The sequence below is a fragment of the Miniopterus schreibersii genome, assembly GCF_964146895.1.
Source record: "Miniopterus schreibersii genome assembly, chromosome: 10".
Taxonomy (NCBI): domain Eukaryota; kingdom Metazoa; phylum Chordata; class Mammalia; order Chiroptera; family Miniopteridae; genus Miniopterus; species Miniopterus schreibersii.
The window spans coordinates 45765940-45785613 of record NC_138110.1 but is presented as its reverse complement, the minus strand read 5'-3'; positions in this window follow the sequence as shown (position 1 = coordinate 45785613).

Here is a 19674-nt window from a genome sequence, read left to right as displayed (position 1 = left end):
TTAGCAACAGCCTATCCCCCCACCCAGGGGATTTAAAGATTAGAGATTTTGGGGCACAGGGAGGCCTACTGGGCACATAGCACAAATTCATCTTTTAGTATTGAGATAAAATATACATAACATAAAATTTACTGTTTTAACCCTTGTTAAGTGTACATTTCATGTCATCAAGTACGTTCACCTTGTTGGGCAGCCACCTCCCCCACCCATCTCCACCGCTTTGGCATCTTCCCAAACAGAACCTCTGTATCCACGAGACAGTAACTTTCATTCCCCTCTCCCCAAGCCCTGGTAACCACCATTCCACTTCTGTCTCTACTCGAGGTTCTTCATATAAGTGAATTCATACTATCTTTGTCCTGTTGTGATTTTCACTTAACCATATGTCTTCAGGTTTCACCCATATTGTAGCAAATGTCAGAATTTCCTGCCTTGTATGTTTACATAATAATATGCCACTTTATGTTTAAACCACATTTTGTTTCTTCTGTCATTCATTGACGAAACTTTAGTTTGTTTCTACCTTTTGGCTATTGTGATTAATGCTGCTATGAACATGAGCGCACAGATATCTTTTCGAGCCCCTGTTTTCAATTCTTTTCCGTATATACCTAGACATGGAATTGCTGGATCATATGGTAATTCTATGTTTAATTTTTTGAGGACTTGCTATCCTGTTTCCACAGCAGCTTCATGTTACATTCCCACCAGCAACTCACCAGGGTTCACATTTCTCTACATCCTTGCCAACACTTGTTGGTTTCTGTGTTTTGTTGTTGTTATTGTTTGTTTTATTTTTTATGGTAGCCATCCTAATGAGTATGAAGTGGTATATGATCAAGGTTTTGACTTGCATTTCCCTGATGACTCACCATGTTGCACATCTTTTCATGTGCTTATTGGTCTTCTGAATATCTTTTATTCAAGTCCTTTGCCCATTTTTAAAAAACTGGTTATTGATCCTTTAACAGATAGATGATTCACAAATATTTTCTCCCATTCTGTGAGCTGCCTTTCACTCTGTTTTTTGATAGTGTCCTTTGATGCACAAAGTTTTAAATTTTGATGAAGTCCAATTTATCTATTATTTCTTTTGTGGCCTGTGCTTTTGTCATATCCAAGAAATCATTGCCAAATCCAATGTCATGAAGTTTTCTCCCATATTTTCTTCTAAAAGTTTAATACTTTTAGTGCTTATGTTTAGGTCTTTGATCCATTTTGTTATTTTCTTTTTATGTATGGTATAAGGTAAGTAGGAGTCCAAAGTTATTCTTTTGCATGTGAATATCCAGTTTTCCCAACACCGTTTGCTGGAAAGACTGTCCTTTCCCCATTGGATGGTAGTAGTCATTCATTTTTGACTTTGATAGATTTTGGTCTCCCAACCTCTTCAGATTCCATGTAGCTCTAGGTAGATTCAAGTGTCCCTGTTGCAAGTCTGCGACCCATTCTCTGCATTCACAGGAAACAAATGTCATGTGTACTTACACAGGACTGAGGTTGTCTGGTCAGTACACATGGTAAAATTTGTACATAGTCAAAATTAGCCTTGAAAATCCTTCTATTAGCCACAAGTTACATTGTGATACCTCTCAGTCACTCACAGCTGGTTTCCTCTTCTGTGTTGGAACTGATTACTTTTGGGAGGAGTGTGTTAGTGTGTGTGTGTTGGGGGTGTGGGGTGTGTTGAGCATCAGATGCAGTGGTTAGCCTGCATTTAGAAGCCATTTTTGTGAAAAATATGAATCTATACCAACAAAATCACTTCCCAGATGGCAAGATGCTCAGTAGGTGTGCTGCCCTAGGCACAGAGATTGTCAACAGGGACAGCAGAGCCCTCGCTCCCACTCACTATTCATTCCAAGGAGCATGCTGGCCAGGTGAGAAGGTGAGAAAGTATGCTACTGGCACTAGTACAGTGTGTTTCTCTCACTCTGAAGATAGCAGATTGCATAAGTTAAAAGGCATATAATATGGCTCCACTGTGAGCCATAGGTATCTGGGCAGCTGGCTTGCTTGTGGGACTCAGAATCACTCCCGGTCTACCCTTGTCCTGCTCCTCTGTAGGCCCTGTCAGCTGGGAGTACCTTGGCTTTCTGACTCAGTGTGGCTTTGGCCTTGGCTCTACTCCTGGACTGATTGCTCCTTGTGATTTGGCTTCTGGATGGCTGGAACTCTGGTTCTTGGGTTGCTGTTTGTTGAAGCTTGGTTTGTTTTTGGATTTACTTCTCGGATTAGACTGCTGGACTGTGGGGCTCAGGTTCAAAACTGAAGGGCCTGTCCTGCCGACACCCTTGTGTGTGCCTGCCACTGCCCAGCAGAGGCTTTTTTTTACCTGCCCCATCTCTCCACCAGAGAGTGAGATCAGACAATGGAGGGCTCCCAGTCTTCTGGAATCTGCTTCCCAGGATGGCCTTGGATACAGCTTGGAATCTTGGGGTGGGGTGGGCTGCTCTTTCTCTGGGACGTCCTAAGAGAGAAAGGACATTTTCCATATCACTTCTGAAATACCATCTGTGATCTAAGTGGTCGCCATGAACACTTAGCCACCTCCTTTACTCTTCTATGGATGCTCCATCACCCCAAATCTCTGACAAATGTCTTCTCAATTTCCCTTTGCTCTTGATTTACCTCAGTGTGTCACTAGTTAAAGGCCACAGCTGGCTCTTCAAGGAAGATTCTTAAGTCCTGCAACAGGAAGTGATTAGCCGTTTCCAGTGCTGGCCACTGTCTTGGGGTTTTCTGGGTGGACCGGCTCATTTGTCAGATGACTCTGGGAGAAAGATCTTTCATGGTTCTCTCACCACTGGTTTACAGGAGAAAATCAAACCAAACAAATCAAGTCATAGCAGTATTTTCCATACTGAGAGGTCATAACCATTTCTACCAATGCTAAGAGGGTGGACCTTCTGTCCCACACATGTCCACCTCTGGAGCTGGTGGGGGAGCTGAAGACCCAGCAGATTGAAACAGAGGCTCCCACTCACCACAGAGTGAGCAGTTGAGACATCTGTCTCCTTGCCCATCTCCAGCACCCACAGCCTTCCTGATGGAGTTTCTGAGCAGCACATGAGGTGCCATTTCTTGAAGCCCTTCGTGTGTTATTTCTGTGCTGCATAGCTTGCCTACATAATGGACAAGCAATAGTCATATTTATGACCCTTTAAAATGTCCAATTTGTGATCGGTGAAAATGGCGATCCAGAAAGGTCAAGCAGCTTGCTCAGGGCACACAGTTGGTGACCACAAACCCTGTCCTGCCTGATTCCAAAGCTCTTATTTTTAACACTCTACCACACAAATGCCCAGAAAATTCTGAAGTAGGTAAATCTCATCTGTATTGCTTTCAGCTTTTTCCCTTCCCCCTATACTCAATCCACGAAGCCACAACTCACTACAATAACTCATTTTGTCCTGGGCTTTCAAGTGGAATCCTAAACTACAGTTCATTGCCTAACTTATCTCCTCATTATGAAATAATTGGTCCTGGGGCCATCCCAGAAGGCTTGGCACTGGGCTGGCTAAAACAGTATAAAATGGCTGCAATGTGAATGGGAAATAATGGCTCCACATGTCTTCCCTTTTATTAAAATGTTTGTACTTTAACAAACTCTAGCTCAGAGGACTTATTGGTAGAGATTTGAGGTATGTAACAATCTGGGAATGGAAAATATTTTTGGATAAGCCTTGTTAATATCCTGTTACTCTCAAGCCACACAACAGAGGTCACACAGATGGGTGAGGACTGAAACACTGACCAGCCCCTTAGCAAGGAGAGAAAAAGGCACCATCTCCTTCCTGACTCTCTTACTGTAAGTGCTGTGATGAGATGGAAGGACTTTGTGGTCAGCGCTCTAAGTACTTTAATGGGATATATGAGCTCAGAGACATTGAAATCACCTTCTAGGAGCCAGACAGAAAGGCAGGGGGACAGAGCAATAGGGAACCAGCCTGTATCAGACAGACATGATTTAAATCTGAGCTTCTCCATATGCTCCATGCAACCATCACCTTCTCTATGCCTTAGTTTCATAGAGATAATACTTAGTTTGCAGGTCTGCAAGGATTAAGGGAGTGCTCCATACGACTAGTTACAGATCTCCTGGAAGAGCACTCAGCAAATGACATTTCAAAAAGTGCAAAACACCACTGCACCGTACACTTAAAAATGGTTAAGATGGTAAATTTTATGCTATGCATATGCTGTGAACTGAATATTTGAGATCCTTCAAAATTCATATGTTGAAACCCTAATCTTCAATGTGATGATATTTGAGATGGGGCCTTTGGAGGTGATTGGTCATGAGAATAAGGACCTCATGATGGGGTTAGTGCCCTTACAAGAAGAGACAAGAGCCCAGCCAGCATGGCTCAGTGGTTGAGCATTGGCCCATGAACCAGGAGGTCACGGTTAGATTCCCGGTCAGGGCACGTCCCCAGGTTTTGGGCTTGATCTCCAGTAGGGGGCATGCAGGAGGCGGCCGATCAATGACTCTCTCTCATCATTGATGTTTCTATTTCTCTCTTCCTCTCTCTGAAATCAATAAAAACATATATATATATTTTTTTTTTTTTTTAAAAAAAGAAGAGATAAGAGAGCTTGTTCCTTCTCTGCTCTTCTCTATGTGAGGACACAGTGAAAAGACAGCCATCTGCAAATCAGAAAGAGAACCTTGCCAGACACTGGATCAGTTGGACCTTGATCTTGGGCTTTCCAAACCTCCAGAACTGTGAGAAATAACTGTCTGTTGTATATTTGCAATAGTGTAAATAGTGTAAAATGACACAGTGCTGACCCTCTGGCTTCCTTCCCTTGCTCTTCCCAGATTAAGTAATTCATTGGGGATGACACCTGGCTACATGCTAGGTGTATCTACAAGTTACATGCATAAATCAAACAAGAACCTGCCCTAAGGAAGCATGGAGCAGGTAACAGTATTGACAATATAAAAGATACGATCCCCAAAAGTCATAGTACAAGATAGCTAGTGATAATGTCCCTAAGAGAGATAGGTACAAAGTGACATCAGAGGTCAGAGTAAGGAGGAAGAACTGTGTTGGGCTTCATAGAGGCAGCATTTGATCTGGACTTTGGAGGAGTTGGGCAAGGTAGGAGAAACAGCAGAATCAAGGTAGGATGAGAGTATGTGTAGGAAGCAGCAAATTGTTCCATTTGGCTGAGATGCAGATTAGAGAGCAGGTCTTGAATGTCAGGCAAGAGTCTGGATTTTATTAGTAGGCAGTTGAGGGGCTTTGAGCAGGAATGTGATATTGGTGTAATATACAGGTTAGACTCAGGAGGGGGAGTGTGGAGGGTGGAGCCTGGTTTTTATAGCCATCTATAAAAGCCATCTTGCTACCCAAGAGTGACCCACAACCAGCAGCACTGGGGTCGCCTGGGAGCTTGTTAGAAAGGTGGACTACCTAGGCAGTCAGACCTCGTGAACTACAATCTGCATTTTAACAAGATCCCCAGGTAATTCTTATGCACACGGAAGTTTAAAAATCCCTGGTCTGCAGTTAGATAATGGAAGAGTGGTCTGTGTGAGGACAGGGAGTTCTGAATCAATCCTTTGTTGCCTGAAGTCCTGAGCACAACAGGGAAATATCTGTAGATAATGAATCTTTATGTGTTGTTCGGTGTGACTGGAAGAACTGTTCCTTTCTGGAGACTGAGGAAGGGCAAACGAAATCTCGGGGTAAGGAAGGGGTAGAAAATCCAAAGCAGATACGCAGTCACTGCTCTATCTCACACAGGCATCTTAGAAAGAAGGCCTCTGTGCTTGAGTAATGGTGGGATCAATATTCTTCTACAGTGAGTGGAAGCCAGGGTTATTTCATTTGAATAATTTATCATCCCCCAGCATTAGAAGTTGAAGACTTGCCAACTATTGAGTTCTTAAAAAGGTTGTGGTCCTTTTCTATCTTTTCCCGGATGCCGTTTTAGCTCAGCTCTCCATGTGTGTGCCAGACTTTGTCAAGATATTGCCAGTGTTGTTTTTTTTTTAAGCTACTTAGTCTTCTTTGAATTCTGCTTTGGATCACCATGTGGCCGGCACCATAATCATGACTTGTTCATGATGAAAACTGGAGAGGCAAGGAAAAGATAGGCTTAGCCCATTCAAAGGCTGACTCCCTTCGCCTTCCTTCCCAGCAGTTCAGCTTCCCTGGTGATCTTACATGACCTTCTGGGGAGAGGTGGAGAAATGACGGAACAGGTAGAAGAGAGGACCATCACGAGCATACTAAGAGCTAGTGACGATGTAGGGATCTACTTTTTCTATCCCACCCAGACTCACAGGGAATATTAGGGAGATGACAGGTCATGTTCTCCTTAACCCCAAACCTGACATAGGGTCTCAGGGAGTGCCTGACAGTTCCAAAGTCAGTCATGAATCCATAAAGCCACAACCTAAAATGCTAAGTAGAGACTCCCAGGCTATTATCCTGGTGAGTATTAGAAGGAGTGCTATAATGGCTGGAGTTGGGTAAAACAGAAATCCAAATACGGTGGCAAAAAGAACATGCGGACAGGCAGGACACCTTGCCTGGCCTGGTCCATCCTCGTACCAGCTGGACTACTCTGATGAAGTACTTATCGACTTGAGTCTTAGTTCTCCTTTTGCACAATATGGATAAAAGAACACCACATCATAGGGACCTGGGTAGAACCGATCCCCAAAGTGTTCTACAGCAACGTAACCCCAGGACTTTCTGACAAATTCCAGACCTGCAGGAGCATCTATGTAGCCCACGAGGCTCTCAATTAAATGCCACGAGAAAGCTCATTCTTCATGTACCAAGAAACAAATAGGCCCCCATCTCATTCGAAGAATGGTTTGGGAGCACTGAATAAAGAAAGTGGAAATGGACTTAATTTGTTTTAATGGAAACAGACTTAATTTATTTTAAATGCATCTTTGGGGGAGGTACTCTTGTCCATGAGGTAGCCCATCAAACGTCACTGTCTTCAGGGCACTAAGAAAATCAAACCTAAGTTGGCTCAGGCAGACCTTGTTTTGCAACAATGCCCAGAACCTGGACCCCACCTCCCAGCCTCTCAGAAGGCTCCCCAGAGGCTCTCCCCCCACAGGTTGTGAATAGTATAAGAAAAGATGTTTGTAGTCCTCATATTATTCCTGTCAGGTTAGACCCTGAGAGAGAAAAAAGAGAGAGAGAAAAGTGATTAAAAGACTCTCCTACCTCCTACATTGTCTAAGTTGCTAACCTAAACCGCCCCTAGAGATCTTGCAAAAGTTGAGATTCCAGGCCTGTTTCAGAACTCTTCCAGACTTCCTGGTCTACATCAGAATGTGCAAAGAATACCTCCAGTGTCAGCAAAAGAAAAAAAATATTTTCAACAGTAGGTCACTCAAAAGCAGTTCCATTCTTTTGGAAAATATCAGAGGTACAGATTGAAGAGGAGTAAGATTGACCTAGAAAGGTGATGTTTTCCATTTGTGCAGTCGCATACCTGCTTGTGACTTTATAATGCCCCACCGGGAGTGCTATTTCTGTATGTATTTGTTCATCTATTCAGTAAATGTTTATGGCGTGCCATATTTGCCCGCACGATGCCTGTGGGCTGACAGCAGAAACAAGAGGGAGAGATGGTCTCTGCCCTCATTAGAGCTTACCCTGCAGGACCTCAGGTCCTTATAGCCCCTCTGCAACTCTGGATCTACCCTCTGCCCAATCAGAAGAAATTTAAAGCGCTCTATTTTGACAACTCATCAGATCATCTTTGCTGTCAAACCTGTTCTAACTTTGAATGCTGGTTTGAGTAAGCAGTGGTGTGTCTTCCCTCTGGAGGTAGCAAAGGAGAGACAGCCTGGTGGATGAGCCCTGGGATCTGACAGGCCAGCTCTAAACTTGGCTCAGCTCCTTACTAGCTGTGAGGTGGGACTTTGGATGAGTTACAGAAATCCTCTTAATTTAGTGTCTTGGCTGTAAAATGGATTTGTTGGGAGGCTTAAAGGAGCTGACTTTTGAAAAGTGCTCTGTTCAGGGCCTCGCACAGTGAGTATCCCCTAAGTGATGGCTACTGTTGCTATTACCGCCTGTGCTTATTTAACTGGTCCTATAACTCAGATGCTTGAGACTCTGCCCTAGTACTCTGGCCTAAGACTGGCATCTTGCCTCACTCATTTAACAAAAATTTCCCCACCAATTTACATTATGAAATATTCAGACATAAAGAAAAGCTGAAGGGATTTTATAGTGACCAGTGATCTACCAACCACCTAGACTTTGCTATTATATTAATATTTTACTCTCCTTGTTTTATCACATATTTACCTGTTTGTTCATCTTTCCATTCATCAATACATTTACATTTTTAGATGCATTTATGTTTTTTCTCTTTTGAAGTAAAATTTTACAATCTTTTAAGGTCGTCACTTGTGGAGTTTGATAACTGCCTAAATCTGTGTAACTGAAAGTGCCACTACCTAGGTACAAAACATTCACACAGCCCAGAAAGTCCCCTCAGGTCCTTTCCCAGTTGGTTCCCAGCTCCTCCCTCCGCAGAGGCACCACCAATCTGATATTTTTTTCTATCATAGAATGGTTTGTTTGTTTTTTAAATAGATAATTCTCTTTTTTCATATAGTAGTTTTGCCTATTCTAGAATTTCAAATAAGTGGAATTATGCAGTAGGTATAGACAATGCTCTTTGTGGTCTGGCTTCTTTCAGTTCACATGATGTTCCTGAGATTCATCCAGGTTGTTCTGTGTATTGGTAATTTGTTCCTTCTTGCTGAGAATGATCACACTGTATGAAGGTACTGTGCTTGTATGTCCATCCTCTGCTGATGGACGCCTGGGAGTCTCCAGTTTGGGATATTATGAAAACGAGCATTCTTTCATAAGTCTTTTTGTGCACATGCTTCATTTCACATGGATAAGTGCCTAGGATGGAACTGATGGGCCATAGGGTAGGTGTATGTTTAATCTTACAGGAAACTGCCAGATACCACTATACACCCCCCCCCCCCCCCCAACAACAGATGAGCTCTAGTTGCCTCACTTTCTCACCAACATTTGGTGTTAGTGTTTTAAAGTTAAAACATTCTGATGACTGTGTAGTGTTATCTTTATGGTTTTAATTATCTCCATCTTCCTGATGACCAATGGTATTGAGTCATTTTTCATATGCTTATTGGCCATTTGTATACCTTGCCCGTAAAGTATCTGATCATATCCTTTGACCATTTTAAAAACTGGTTTGTCCTTTTGTTATTGAGTGGTAGGAGTTCTTCATTTATCCTAGATACTAGTCTTTAGTTGTGTGGCTGTTTTATCTCAGTCTATAGCTTGCCTATTCATTTCTTTAACTAAAGTCACTTGATGAGCAAAAGTTTTTAGTTTTGATGATGTCTATCCTTTTTTTAAAGGTCACTATTTTCTGTTTCCTGTCTAAAAAATGTTTCCCTCTTCTCACTCATAAACATGTATGTTTTCCCTTAAAAGCGTTGTTACACTTACAAGAACTTTTACATTTAGGTTTATGCCCCATCTCAAGTAACATTTTCTGCCAAGGGGAGGCAGGTACCGAGGTTCCTTTTTTCTGGGTGAATACCCCGTTTTGCTGCGAGTTTGTTGGGAAGGCTCTCCTTGCTCTATTGCATCGCTTTGGCGCCCTTGTTGAAAAAGCAAATGAACTTTGGCTCCTGGCCACGCTGAAGCAGGGGGACCGGCTTTACCACTGAGTCACAAAACACCAGAAACCTGGATGAGATCTATGAAACACGGTTTCGACATCGGAACACAGGCAGCACAGGAAAGCCATCCCTGAGAGAGGGGAGACAAGGGAGGTGGGCCCCGCGGCGCTTCAGTGACCACCTGCAGAGTCTCCAAGCTGCGGCACAGGGAGGGGACCCCAACAGGCCCTGGTGGTCTCCCTGAGTTGAGGAGTCAGAGGAGAGGATACATGGAGGTCAAGGCAGCTAGAACTGCCAAGGCAGGAAGCCAGGGAGGGGAGAGCTGCCGAGATCCTGCTCTGGAGAGCGGCAGGGGCCCGGGGAAGTGGGCTCCACTTGGCCAGGTGGCGAGTGGGGCTGGGGGGCCAGTCTGGGCAGAGAAGCACCACCCCTGTAACCACCATGGGATGTAAGAGCATGGCTGTCTTTGTGGGATCCTGGCCCCGATCCTCACGCTTGCTCCCAGACAGTCACTGCCTCAGAGCTCAGGCCTCTCTTAGATAACATCCAGTTATCCCAATGTTCTGCCAGATAACACTCACACAAACACAAGCCTAGGCAAGTGGGCCTCCCCAGGCTCCCACTGTCCCCGTTATAGCTCTGTCACACAACTTTGTGTTGCACGATCCATATCTTTCTTCTCAACCCCACCAGACAGTAAGCCCCTCAAGGGCAGTGACAGTTTTTGTCTCTGCATTCTCAGCACCCAGACAGTGCCTGGCTTGGTACGAACTCTGAAAGTGCTAGACAAACTGAAATAAAATAAGGTTTCTGTAACATCAGGGTGGTGGGACCACTCTTTGACTCTCAGGTCTGGACTCTTCTCTCACCCAAAAGTGGGGTGTCTGGGACGTTAACATACAGAACCTGAAGTCAGTTTGTTTATTTTTAACTGAAAAGAGGAGATCATCTTATTCTAGGCTGTCACTACCTCCTGGAATTGGCAAGCCTGGTCTCTTCTAAATGTTACCTTTTAGTGAGCTAAATTATTCATTCATTCCTCTAACCCAGTGGCATTTTGATTGCTGCGTTCACTGTTTAAATTTTGAATGATCTCAGATTTTATTTGAGATTCTCTCAACAGAGTGATAACTGGAACAAGAGGGGAAGGAGTCGCTTGTTCTGCAACACTGGTTTCAACTGTAATTTTACAGAGCAAGTAACTTGCGCTTAAACCGAGGAAACAACGAAGGCATCTGTTTTCAAATGTGACATTCTTTCCCATGGGAAAGGCTTTCAAATGCGTTTTGTTCCTGCCTTTTGCTTTCTCCTGCCTCCTTGCCTCTTACCAGCATAACAATGTCATATTTTTCCAGAACATAGCTCAGTCTTGGGAACATGGAAGAAAAAGATGACCTGAAATATAAAACACTAACATTTTCTAACTAGTAGTTAATTGTGGAAAAGTTTTGATTATCAGATGAAAACGTAAGGAACGGCTTCTCTATATATGCACAGGCCAGTAATTACTTAGATGTTTAAAATAAGCAAAACAACACATCCTTGTAGTGACGCATATCCATAGTTCTGGTTGCAGAGCTGAGGGAGAAATGCGATCGGGGCTGTAGAAAGGGAAATGGCTTCAGAGACATCACTGCAAAGCTAGTTTTTGGATGAGTGAGAGCTGGCTGGGGATGTCCTTCCAGAGAAAAATAGCATGTGCTAGGATGCTGGATTAGCGGCTATAGCAAATTTAATCCACCCGACTGTAACTAAATGTCTATTTTTTTACATGCCCATTTTATGTACCCTGTGTTTTTCCCTTTGTTTTTAAAGAAACCACCACACCACCCAAAACAGGAACTCTTTTCAGATTATAGATTCATGTTATTGCCTCCTTCCCTAACTAAACTCTTCATCTCATTTCTATCTGACTCCAGGACCTTCGTGACTTGGCTTCACGTGCCTCCCACATTGCTCCTGAAGTCCTTCTTCCCCTCTTGCTATCATGTGGTCCCTCTGTCCCCTCTGTGTGCTGGTGGGTAGTGGGCCAGCAGTTGGAAAGCTCCTTCTGAAGATGAAAGTGACCAGGTCTGAGAATGGTAGACTGATTAGCAAATAAATGCACAAACCTCTGTTTATATTTTCATCACTTACATACATTTAACAAATTCCTTTTGAAAAGTTATTATTGAGACAGGTGTCAAACCAGAAATGAGTTGATAAGCCCTACTACACTGTGTGAAGTATTAGACACAACATTAAAGTGCTATAGGACCCCAGAGGGCTTTCCTTTAGGGAGGTCATGGAAAGTTTGACAACAGTAGCGATTGGGGGTGGATCCAGGCTTTGAGGGGTCTGAAGGTTATACCATTTGGGCATCCCTTTAACAAAATATATCTTAATGCTGTCATTTTACAAAAACAACAAATGTCCACGTGAGCAAGTTGCTAGAACCCCTCCCTCCCTTGCAAGGCCTGAAGCTTACGTTTCATTGGCTTCACAGTAAATCTGCCTCTGAAGATGACATTTGAGTTGGGTTTGAAGGTTGTCTAGGAGACTGTGGGAAAGAATGAAGTGAATAAGCCACCTGACAAAGTTATTAGTGTTTGCAAGGACCAAAGACATGAAAATGATGCGCATCACAGCATTGACTGCATGGGGTTGAGTGATGGGGGTGATGGGGTCGGATTGAAGATGACCTTGACCTTGATGTACTGAGGCAATTTGATTATATTCTATATCACATGCTCAAGAGTTTTACACAAAGGAATAATATGGCCAGATTTGTTTTGTAAGACAATTCTTCTAACGTAAGGTGAATAATAGCTTTTCACTGGAGGTGACTAAAACCCTTAATGACTGATATCATCTAATTACTGAGTCTGGAATAACTATAGGGAAGTTCCATTAAGTGAATTAGATCTCTATGTTTCCATATGAATAGATCTTTAAAACATACAATTAAGTGGATAAAGCAAGTTGCAGAACATTGGAACCGTATAATATAATTTATGCAAAAAAAAGTATAAACCCTACAGAACCATACCACATTCTGATTATGGATACACACACCAGAGACTCCTGGGAGCCTCACCATGTTTCCCCTTACAGCAATGGTTCCGTATTCGCTAATTAAGGGCTGGGGCAACTTTGCAGAACTTTACTACCACCAATAGCAAGGATCAACTGTCACTAATATGTAAATGTCGACAAATGCTAACTATTCATTTTAAATAGTGGGTGCATGAGTATTGTTATTTAATCTTTATCCTGAATCTACATTTTGTTGTTCAAAGAGAAAAGATACAAACAATTTGCTTTGAAGTGTAAGCACAGGGTCATTTAAGAATTTTTTTCTTTCCTGTTACTGATATTAGCTTGATACACACTTACAATTCTCACATTTAAAAAAAGAACACTGAGCTGAGCCGATGATATTTTGTGGGGTTCACTTTTGTTTGCATTTGCTACCCCGAGGTGGAATTAGGCTCACTCTCCTCTGTGCTTCCATAGTGCCCTGTGCTTGAGTGAAAGCAATTATACCTTTCTCTTGGATGCTGAGGGGCTCCTTGACACAGGGTCTCTGCTCGTCTCCATACCCCTGGCTAGGAGGCTGGAATGTAGTAGATGGCTGATAAATATTTGTTGACTGACTGAGAGTCTTGACTGCAGTATGGACATGTAACTAGACTTGACACTGAAAACATAATCACATAATAATAATCCAGTTGACTTAGATTTATTGAAAAGGGAGACTACACTCAGGCGTTGTAAGATGGCTGCACAGTGTAATTCCCGGGGTAATTTAGTAAGAGCATGTGACCAGAAGTGGAAGGAGAGTAGGATCGTTGTTGGACTTGTGCTCTATGTAGAATTGCACTATGACTAATAGAATGACTCTAGAGACCTGTGTGAGCTGTATTCACGGCTCTCTCTTTTGCGCTTCATGCATATGAGAGAGAGCAAGTAGTCCAAAATAGCATGGCTCCTACCCCAAGAGATCCTGGTGCACAGTCCATGAACAGGAATGTCTTGGAGGGAGGGGAAAGGTTTCCCTACCTGCTTAGTGTAGGGCCCCACCTGGACCAGAGCTATGACTTTCTGAGAGATGGGCTGGCCCTCTCAGGAGGGAATATGGTTTTGGGGTGACTTGATCTCTGATGGCATCTTAGGTGAGGGATGACTGTTAATGCCCAGGTGGAGGTTATCAAGTGGTTCTTCCCTTGTGGGAGCCATGGATCTATTATCAGATGGGGCTTTTCAGAAAGTATCTTCTCACAAGTCCCATCAATGCTTTTATTATTCATATAAGCTTTCCCACTATAGCTTTTTCCTTTCTTTTCCTACAAAATTATCTCTTATTCGGAGCTGGTAGGAGACATAGGGGATCTCTTTGTAACCAGTGCCTCGGCATGAACAAGAGTGTGAAATGAATGGAGGATGGCCAGGCAGATAGATAGATGGCTGGACAGAGAGATGATTAAGCAACAGGAAGAAATGAGTAATAACAATAATAACAAATATTTCTATTAATAACATTAATTATTAATATATTGATTAATTATTGGTTAATATTAGTTATGAATAATAGTATTTTTTAAATTAAACCAGGAATTAAAGCAGACATTTACCATCTCTTTATCATCTGGCTTGGCTGGCAAGATAGCATCTAGAGTTATCAAAATCCAACAGGAGCTTAAAACACATTCTAGTCCAAGCCCTGCTTATTTGTTATCCAGTAATTATAAATTTTATGATGGCTTAACCTGCACAATTAATAAAAGAATATAAATTGGAGGGTAGTGAGCAAGACAGGAAAAATATGTGTATATTTTCTGGAAGATTTTGAGACATGGCTTATTCATGTGAATCACCTATTTTTGACAAAATGTCATCTTACAGCAACACAGTATTTGACAAATGTCAGTACATTAATGCTCTTGTCTCCAGGCTACTGCAGACACTGGCACACCTCTGTCCTCAGTCACCCTCAGCTCCCGGTGCAATGACTCCAACTTAAACCAGCTTTGTTTGCAACTGCATGCATGTGCCAGCATTTTCAAGTTGCACCACAGTAAATTTCAAAGTGCTGATACTTTAGTAAGTGCCTGGCTGGGCAATTTTTGAATGTGATATGTCTGATAACAAAGCTGTGAGCTCTATGAAGGCAGGAACCTGGCCTGTTCTGGCTCCTGCCATATGTGCAGCTTGTAGCAGACAGCCAAGTACATGGTAGAGGTCAAATACTTGCTGAATGAATGATAGTGACCACTGTGGGGAGACTGGGATGGGACTTATCTTTTGGGGACTCAGGGAGGTAGGTGTCTGCTCATAGGTCTTTGGGTATGAGCCCCTTGTATACCATCTGTGGGGCTTAAGCAGTGTTATTTGAAGATGACCACAGAGGACTGAGGGACTGAGTTTCTCATCTCCTCTATGGCAACAGTGGAGTTGCCACCAGCAGAGCAGCCATGCCTTCCCCTGTGTCTCATGGCACTCAGGCCCATTCCTGTCCTGTCTAGAATGCTATTCTGAACATATTTGCATGCCTATGTATCTCCTTCTATTGAGGGCATGAACCAGGTTCATTCGACTCTTGTCTAGAGTGTAGCAGAGGGGTCCATGGGGGTGGGTACTCTATGTGTTTGCTGAGTGAATGGACAAATAGACATAAAACCTCATTTCACAGATGCCTTCCAAATGGTACACGGGTAGGGAACAGATTACCAAAGATGTGTTTCCGGAATATTCAGAAATGCTACTGGGGGACTTCTGCCCTGAGCCAGGTGCAGAGGATGAATGGTGCAAAAGGATCATGTGCTGGCTGCTGGCTGCGAGCATGGTCTTTGAGCCAGACGACCCAGGATCTGAACCACTAGCTCCACTCTTAGTGCCTATAAATGACCTAACCTCTCTGAGCCTTGTTTCCTCATCTATAAGAAGCCTAGGATTGTTGTATTAAATGAGAAAATACCTGGCATTTGATCAAGTGTTCAATACATTATTATCATCATGTATATTATTAAAATTCTTGGACATATTAGGTCCAGCCAATAATCGTGAGGCGTAAGTGGAGGGAGGAATACAAATTGGAGGCAGAGGGGAGATGTGAGGTTTCTGACACTTCCCTCTCCTGTCAGCCCCTTCCTTCTTCCTCTGAAATAGCTCAGGATCTGCTTCAGTGTCTCCTGAAGGTCCCTCCAGGGGACTCTGATGGTGGGCAGGGGCCTCTGAGAGGCTCCGAGGAAGAGCAGTTTATGGCTGGGGGAGCAGCCAAGTGACCAGAAGACCTGAGCGAGGAAGAAGTGTGGAAAGGGTTGAGAAAGAGTGATTAATGGGAAACAGGCACTACATTCAGGCCCCCAAATCCTAGATGTATTAAAGGAATGATGTGTGCAAAAGCATTTTGTGAAGCCATGAATACATATGCAAGCTGTAGGTACTGGCATTTCAATGGGCTTATTAATGGGCTATGTGTATGTTTATGCCAAGCAATGTGTCTTTCAGGCTATGTGGTTAGTCTCTACCCCTTAAATTTTAATACACACACACACACACACACACACACACACTGGAAAGGAGAGTACTGGATCCAACAAGCATTTCTGGAGGGTCTACTAATTTGTGTTGCACTGTGAGGTTGCATGCAAGGAAGAGACCCCTGCCTTCACGGCTCACCACCCAATGCATTAGGGTGCCTGCAAAGCCCTAATGCATTAACCCATGGCTCCCCGGTGGCCAGGGAGAAGTTCCCTCAGCTTTCATCTCACTGCAAGGGGCAGAGCAGAACTAGGCTGAGGAGGTCAGAAACACAACCAGCCCTCCTTGGCAAGTGCACAGCGGCCTGCTGGGCGGGCCACCTGCTCTGGGCACCTGAGGGGTGTGCGCCTGCCCCGGGGAAAGGGGGGCTGGTGATTTCAAATACAGAGGAAGGGGCAGTGTTCGGACTCCGGGGCACACACCCCATTCGCTGTATCGCCCACCTGCAGCAGTGAACTAAAACCCTTAGTATGTTTTTTTAAAAAAAATGCTAGAGTAAGGTGCTCGCCAGATGCAGCTACTTAGGCTCCCCAGAGTTCGGGCTTCGATGTTGCCAGGCAACCAGGCGGTGCCCCTGCACATCCCCAAGGGACAAAGCAGTTTGCTGCCCACCTGATGCCCCAGGCGGCAGGTTAATATTGGATCAAACCTCCAAACTGGTCACTGGCTACTCTATGGGGCATCTGTGCCTTGAGTACAGCGTCCCAAATTTCATTTTTAAAAGGTCTGCTTAGTTCTGGCTCCTCCCCTAAATGGGTCAGGTAAATTGAGACAAGATCTTCAGTGCCTCTGAGAATTCAATTCAATTTGGACGTGGCTTTTGAGGACACAGTGTTCTCAGGAGGAAGATGTTCCTGTCCTATTTCTTGGGATTTTTGCCTTAAGCAGTATAGTCTGGGATTGATCTCCTTCAGATGGAGGTGGATCCAACAAAGCAAGAAGTGACTGGAGAGGTCCCCTTGGAGGAGAATGGTAGCTTTTCACACCAAAAACTACCTCTGCTTTCTTGGGGTGGCAAAATTGTCAGCACAGGTGGCCCTCCAGCCCTGCAGCTCATAGCCACGGGGATAAATTCTGCCTTAGCAAAGCTGCTCTAGGGTTCCTATATAAGAGCAATTTAGGGGCTTTGTTCTAGTTGAATGGAGACTAGGAAAGTTTTTGTTTTTTGATTCTTTGGAGGGGTGGAATTGCTTTTATTGAGGCAGGCACCACAGGCACACCCATGGCCAGGTTAGTGTTCTGCCCTGAGGCAGCTGGAAGCCTGGCCCTTCCACCTGCCTCCTGCCTGGGTTAGTAGAACATGTAAAACTTAGTCAGAGGGTGGAGGAGGGGTGACAGCCACCCCTGGGCTGGGTGGAGCAGGGGGCGTGGCACTAGGCTGGGCTCCCTGAGTCAGCACAGACGTCCAGCCAGCATCCCTGGGCCCAACAAAGGGCAGAGGGTCAGGACTAGGAAAGTTTTCAAAACTGTTTTCATGTCACCTTACATAGCAGTGGTAAGTCAATTGTTCATCCCTAAATAAAGGGTTGGGGGTTAATGGAGATGAGAGGAGGTGGGCTGAATGCCCTGTCTCCCCCTCCTTGTCCCACCCAACTAGGGGTTGGGGGAGAGGAAGTCCTGGGACAGGGCACAGACAACCCTTCCTTAGTGAGAACACACATTTTATGTAAATAAGGGTGGCCCATCTAGTCCTGTGGTTCTATACTTTTGTTCACATGTTGGGTCAAAATATTACATTATAAGTTGTAGAAGTGCCTTTGCAATTTCCTTGTCTTCTCCATAATCTATGCAGCAAATATATGTAATGTGTCCCCAGTGTCTGAAGTCATCCTTTTGTGTCAGGGGTTATGTGAGGATTTAACAGGCCACAATCCCTAGAAAGGATACCAGACTAATGAAAGAAAGAGTGGTAGGGAAACATTGCTTCTCCAGAACACACTGAGAAAAAGATTCTAGTCAAATGGGTCAGCTGAGGTTATTTTACAACCTTGAAAAAAAATGAAGTCAATGAAATTCAAGACATGATTTCATCTATTAAGCTCTGGGACAGAGCAGATGAGCTGCGATGACTACAGATCCACCTGACAGCTTAAATGTGTCCCATAATGGGGCCAGTTCCACAGCACAGGCTGGCCCATCTGCTCACCCGGGGCAGGGTGGCTAATGGAGTGGGCATGGACAGCGGCAAGCGTCTGCCCAGAAAGGCCTCAGTAAATGCCAGTTACTGCCATGTGATCTTGAGGCAGCCAACCACCTTTCTATCCTCCGTTCCTTTAGCTGTCAGCTTAGGACAATAATCTTGATTCATAGGATTACTGAGAGGTACTAATTGAATGGTGGGGTAGGTAAATGTGTACCTATCCCACCACCTTGACGGAAAGTCCGACCTGTTCTTTTAGATTAGGTTGTGCAGCGCCTATTACTGTGCCTTTCCAGCCCTCCCCCATCATTCCCACGCCCAGAGCTCTCAGTTGTCCTCCTATAGAGTCAACTTTAAAGAACAGAAACCCACGTTTACTAAATTACAATGACTGTTAATAGCTTACAAGGGCTGACTTCCTTTTGGAGAAGGATCAGACCTTAAAAACAAATCAATCAAAACAGGAGTGAGAACCTTGCTGTGTAATTCTGTGGCCTGAAGGGAAGAAGCTAAGAGGGCAGGCTGGTTCTTCCTGGCCCCAGGCCACTGACAAAACTGCTGGCCCAGCCTGAGGCAGCAGAAGAATAAACAGAGGCTTGGTTCAGCTTTTATCTGAACTGAGGTAGATTCTAGAGTATGGAAGCAGAGCCGTGTGGAATCCTCAGCAGCAGATTCTAAAGCCCAATTCTTAATGAGCAGCGTGTGGCAAGCCTTTGGTCGGTGATGCTAACAATAGCAGCATAAAAACTGTCCAAGCCACCATCAAGATTTCTCTGGGTCAACACAACAGCCTTCTATTGGGAAGCCTTCCAGTCTTGCCTTTTCTTACCCTACATCACAGTTATCTATTAAAAAGTACCTTCTTTGATTAATATCTTTCAATGGATTTTCCCTCCACCTAGCATAAAACCCAAACTCTTTCCTGTGGACCATGAGGCCTTTCCCAAATTCCTTGGTCTCTCCCCCTAGCCTCCCCCCACCCAGGCCTTCTTTTGCTTCCTGGAACACACCAGGCTCATGACCACCTTCTCATCTCAACGCTGTGTCAGATATTCCCTCTCCCTGGCTGACAGCTACTTCTAGTGCAATCCTCAACTCCTGTGGTGTCTCCCCAGGGAATCCTCTTAGTCACTCCCCACCACACTTCACTTATAATTATTTATTACATGTTTCTCATCACCTGAGTTATAAAGAAGCAACAGGGCCAAAATGGAGTCACTTGTGCTAAGCCCCTGTCAACAAACCAAGACTTAATAGCGAGCCTAACTGCAGCTTCAGCTTCTCCCAGAAATGTATAACCTTTAACCAGTAAACTTGGAATTACCAGTTCAGCACTAGTGAGGTAATCTTT